At 44.2% G+C, this 5,268-nt stretch overlaps 1 pseudogene; it reads right to left on the bottom strand.

The window, feature by feature from the left end:
• Positions 1-208: 208 nt before the first annotated feature.
• On the bottom strand, positions 209-2,086 carry LOC106554747 (GTP-binding protein Di-Ras2-like; annotated as a pseudogene).
• Between the last annotated feature and the right edge of the window lie 3,182 nt (positions 2,087-5,268).

The following is a 5,268-nucleotide window of genomic DNA, read 5'->3' as shown; positions in this document are numbered from 1 at the left end:
CTGCACACATTATGGAGAGAGAGAGCCCGAAAGCTTGGAAAAATAAATCTTTGGTCCTGGTGACGATTGGATCCTGCCGCATTATTCTGAGACATGTATATTTGCCTTCATTCATAACATACTTTGTCATTAATTTATAAAAGATGTATTTATTTTAGTCATACATGAGGTGTCAAATGTATCTTGCCATATAGAACACATGCTTCTGCTAATATACTTTTGTTGCTGCAGACTTACCATCCACCTGCAGATTTAGAATTCTTGTCTTTTCCAAATTAAGGAGCTCTTCAAAAAGCTCTTGCATACTGAGGTTCATTTAAGCTGAAGTCTGCATGAAAGTGCATTTCCACTTAATAGCAAGGACTTCTTCACTGGTGCCCACTTCTCTCTGGGTGTCATAACTCTTCTACTAGCATAATTGGGACTTTTGAATGTCTCCTTTTTGCTGACAGATCTGTTCATAGATTGACAAAAGCTTTTCTACTGGCTGTCTGCTGGTAATAGAATATAATGACATGAATGCATGGCCTTTAGAAATAGAGAGTTTCTCCATTATAGGGAACTGATGCCTTGCAGTAGTGTTTGTGATCTGAAGAATACAGAGGTTTTGGTCACAACTGATCACCTAGCAATAAGAATCTTCAGAAGTGGGAATGTACATATCCCAGAAAGTTCTCTTTGTGAAATGAAGTACCAAAGAATCCTTGTATTTGTATTTGTTAGTTTGTCAAAAATATACAAGATAGCAGGTATAAACCTCTTAGGATTGGGATGAGGTCCACGGTAGACAGTTTAAGGTTGAAGCTGTGGGGGGTTTGAGGATGTAACAATGGAGTCAGGTAAACCATTCCAGTCATTGACCACTCAATACTCAATACCATATTGATCAAGTCAATACCAATACCAATACTAGCCACTCCAAACACAACTACTCTAGTAATTAGTACTTTATTGTAATATCCTTCTTGTACAGTTGGAAGAATCTTGAAATGGTGAACAGGCCTGGGGAGAAGAGAATTCAAAACAAAACATAACCAAGGTTAGAGAGAAAGACCTTTGTGTGGAAGCTTTTCTCCATTCAAAGAGTTTGCATGCAGGGAAGATTCCATTCCTTCTTTAGTTGAAGTTCTTAGGGTTAATCTTGTAAAAGGACAGTCATTTTCACACATGCAGCCCCCACAAAAGCCATTAAGCAACAGTCTAAAGTAATGTTTTTCTATTGTGGAGTTGAAATACTTACATCTGGAAATTACTATCACCCTGGACTAAATCGATGAGCAGGAAGAAATATTTCTTTATACAACAAGAAGGTTAAGCTATCAATTTTACCAACATTACTTCTTGGCCACTATGCCACTTATGAAAGAAGCAGAAACAGGGTATAAATAAATAAATATTTTTTAAAAATTATAAGTTAGATAAAACAGCTTACTTAGCTTGGTGCCCACCAGATGTTTTGTCAGGATACTGTACTACAGAAAGCTAATTCTGAATACAAAATAGGTAGGAAAGGCAGATCATATTTCAGACTAAGAACCTTTGGTTAATCCTTACTACGCTGCTAATGCACTGTTGTTATTGTTTTGTCCTGAATGAAACAAATCTAGAATTCCTGTCAATTGTTATTACAACAGATGTTACTATATAATTTCTCCAAATGTCCTTGTTTTCTCCATAAAGCTAATTATAGTTAAAAGGAAGCAGAAGGACTGATGAGTCTAAAGTAATACACAATTATCAAGTGACCTCAAGAATTTATTCAGTTCAATAATTCATGGTAGAATTATAAACTATCAGAAGCTGTACAAGGTTGATTAACTAATTATTCCTCTTCCTCCATTTCCAATTTTGTTTTTCTGCCTTTCAACAATTCACTGTAAAATGAACATCTGACAATAGTTAAATTGCAGTCACCTCTCTGTAAGACATAATATAAACTCAGAATTTAGGTTTGTTAGCTCTTCCTTTATATTTTTTTCTCTGCCCGAAAAAAGAGAATAACATTTCTTTAGTAGATATGTTATTATCTTATCTATGTATGCCTCTGGATATAGTTTGCACCTACAGAACCAAAAACCTGTCTCATTGATGCACTCAAAATTCATATGCTAAGAAAAGTCACGTACTTATTTAATTTATTGGGAAACATAAACCGAGCTTCCTTTTAAAATATTATGTTAATATATTTAGGGCTACATGCAACCAGTTTAGGATATGTAGAAATTGCTGAAGGAAGTTAACCTTTGAACTCCTAATCCCAAATGATTTTGAATTATTTGCTATGACTTCCAGGCAAACTGTATCTGTTGGGAACTATAATGAAGCTTCATTATACTGAAGCTGTGATCAGGAGGAAGAGGAGGAGGAGGAGGAGGAGGAGGAGGAGGAGGAGGAGGAGGATGATTTCTTAACATAGTCTTCTGTTGTGGCTCGGCAGGAGCCTTTGGAGCTGCCACCAGACTCTGACAGCAAGGGGTCATATGAGTCAGCCCTGGAGGATGCGGAGGACCTTGGACAGGGTTCTGACTCCGAGCAGGGTGCAGAGAGACTAGTTGGTCCCCAGGTAACGACTGAGCCTTGGATCAGTGGGGAGGAGACAAGGGAGGCTGACACAGAAACCTCCTGTGAGTTGTTTCGGCATGCACGCAGGAGAAGGGCTGACCAACGTAAGGAACAATTGAGGACTCACAGGAGATGATAATGAGCAGCTGTTGCTTGTTAGGATCTCCTCCTGCTGATAAAAGGGACTGATGGTGCCACGCCCTGGTTGCAGAAGTCAACGTTCCCCATTCGCGTGCAAACATCAAATAAAGCCAACTTGGATAAGTGACTTGATTTATATAATCCTGTTTTGTAGCAGTTTATGAGTTAGGACTTTTGCCAGAGCATTTATCTGTGTTTATTTTGGGGCTCGCAGCCAGCAAGAGCCAGGACTGATAAAAAACATTCCTTTGAACAATAGCAATAGCAATAGCAGTTAGACTTATATACCGCTTCAAGGGCTTTCAGCCCTCTCTAAGCGGTTTACAGAGTCAGCATATTGCCCCCAACAACAATCCGGGTCCTCATTTTACCCACCTCGGAAGGATGGAAGGCTGAGTCAACCCTGAGCCGGTGAGATTTGAACAGCCGAACTGCAGAATTGCAGTCAGCTGAAGTAGCCTGCAGTGCTGCATTTAACCACTGCGCCACCTCAGCTCAATATTCTGTTTGGCTTTCATTTCTGAACGGACAAAGTGGGGGTCAGAACAGATTGACTTCTGCCCAGACAAACCTCCATTCAAATAATTACGGAGCAGTTTCATGCTGAAAACGCCCAGCTGGCTCAGCAGATTGCAGTATTGGCTGATCAAATTTCTTAGCTGCAGAGATCGGCTAACCCCCTTCAGCCACGGAGGAAGTGCCCAGTGGCTATGCCGGATAAGTTTGATGGCAATCAAGCCATATTTGCAGCATTCTTGGGACAATGCCAGATGTTTATTAGCCTGAGAGCGGAGGACTTTTCTACGGACCGGACGAAGGTGGGATTTATTATTAGCTTGCTTTCAGGCACAGCTGCCCGTTGGGCCACACCCTTGCTAAATCAGTCTAGCCCCTTGTTGGATGACTTCCAGGGCTTCTGTCAGCATCTTTGGTTGATGTTTGAGGATCCCATTAAGAGGGAAATAGCAACCAGACAACTGAAGTCACTGCGACAGGGTCGTGGATCCTTACAAGATTACATGAGTGAATTCCGGCTGCTGAGTCAGGACTTAGTTTGGAATAAACCAGCTCTTATGGACACTTTTCAAGATGGCCTGTCCGATGATTTACAGGATGAACTGGTGAGGGTGGACAGGGCACCAACGTTCGACTCATTGATCCATTTGTGCCTCTGGATAGATGCCGGATGCAGAGGAGGAGGACACACCATGCATCCCAGGAGACCACTAGGGTGCCGGTTTCTCAAGAGACTGCAGTAGCACGGGAGGAGCCCATGGAGTTAGGTGGTGTCAGACCCCAAGTGTCACGCACGGAGATGGACAGACGGCGTGCTGGGGGGCTGTGTTTTTATTGTGGGGATCCTGGACACATTGCTGTGAATTGCCCCAAGAAGAGTAGGAGGGCTGCGTGGCCTGCAGCCACCCCTCAGCAACCGAATCCCGTGTCAGGAAACGGGTGGGCCCCGATCTAAGGGAAACCTTAGGTTGGGCGCAGAATGAAGCTGAGGTGGACGGACCGCCATGGCACCTGATTCTAGCAGCACACAACTTCTTGTTGGGTAGTCCGCAGGGAATTCCGGTCCACGCCTTGATTGATTCCGGGGCTACCATGAACTTCATGGATGCGGCGTTTGCTACAGCATATGATGTCCCTTTGTGTCCAGTGGACCTACCGATCCGGGTTGAGACTATAGATGGTTGGTTGCTTCTGTCTGGGCCTATCAAGGCCACCACGCAACCTTTGTGTTTGACCCTTGGGGAGCATGAGGAGGCCATTCAATTTTACGTGGCTTCGGGCCTGCATTTCCCTGTGGTCTTGGGTTTGGCTCGGCTGCGGACGCACGATCCTCAGATCTACTGGTCGCAAAATTTGGTCACGTTTCTGTCCCTGCAATGCGTTGACCACATCCGGCAGGTCTGTGCGGCCCAGCTACCCAGCCCACCCAAGGTGGACGTGCCACCGGATTTAGTGGAATTCGTGGATGTCTTCAGCAAACAGGAGGCGGATCAACTGCCACCACATCAGCCTTATGACTGTCCCATCAATTTGGTACCTGATGCGAAGCTCCCTACGGGTCATTTATAGTCCATGTCCAAGCCGGAGTTGGCTGCGTTGTGGGACTTCCTTGATAAAAACCTTGCCTGGGGGTTTATCCGGCCTTCGTCCTTGCCCTTGTCTGCCCCAGTTTTGTTCGGAAAAAAGAAGACCGGGGATCTGAGACTCTGTCGTGATTATCGGCGCCTGAATGCCATCACAGTTCATAACCGGTACCCGTTGCCCTTGATTTCGGAGTTGTTGGAGCGGTTACGGGAGGCAACAGTATTCATGAAGTTGGATTTGCATGCGCGTAGAACCTGGTGCGCATCAGTGTGGGTGACGAATGGAAGATGGCCTTTGGCACCCGGTACAGACATTTCGAGTACATGATCATGCCGTTTGGGTTGACCAATGCGCCGGCGGTCTTCCAACATTTTATGAATGATGTCTTCTGGGACCTGTTGGATCATTTTGTCATCATTTATCTGGATGACATCTTGATCTACTTGAAGTCCCGGAAGGATCATC

This window comes from Thamnophis sirtalis, unplaced genomic scaffold, assembly GCF_051295495.1.
Source record: "Thamnophis sirtalis isolate CommonGarterSnake01/CBP01778 unplaced genomic scaffold, rThaSir2_p1.2 scaffold_12, whole genome shotgun sequence".
Lineage (NCBI taxonomy): Eukaryota > Metazoa > Chordata > Lepidosauria > Squamata > Natricidae > Thamnophis > Thamnophis sirtalis.
Note: the sequence above shows the minus strand (reverse complement) of the source record. Positions and strands in the feature narration are given on the sequence as shown.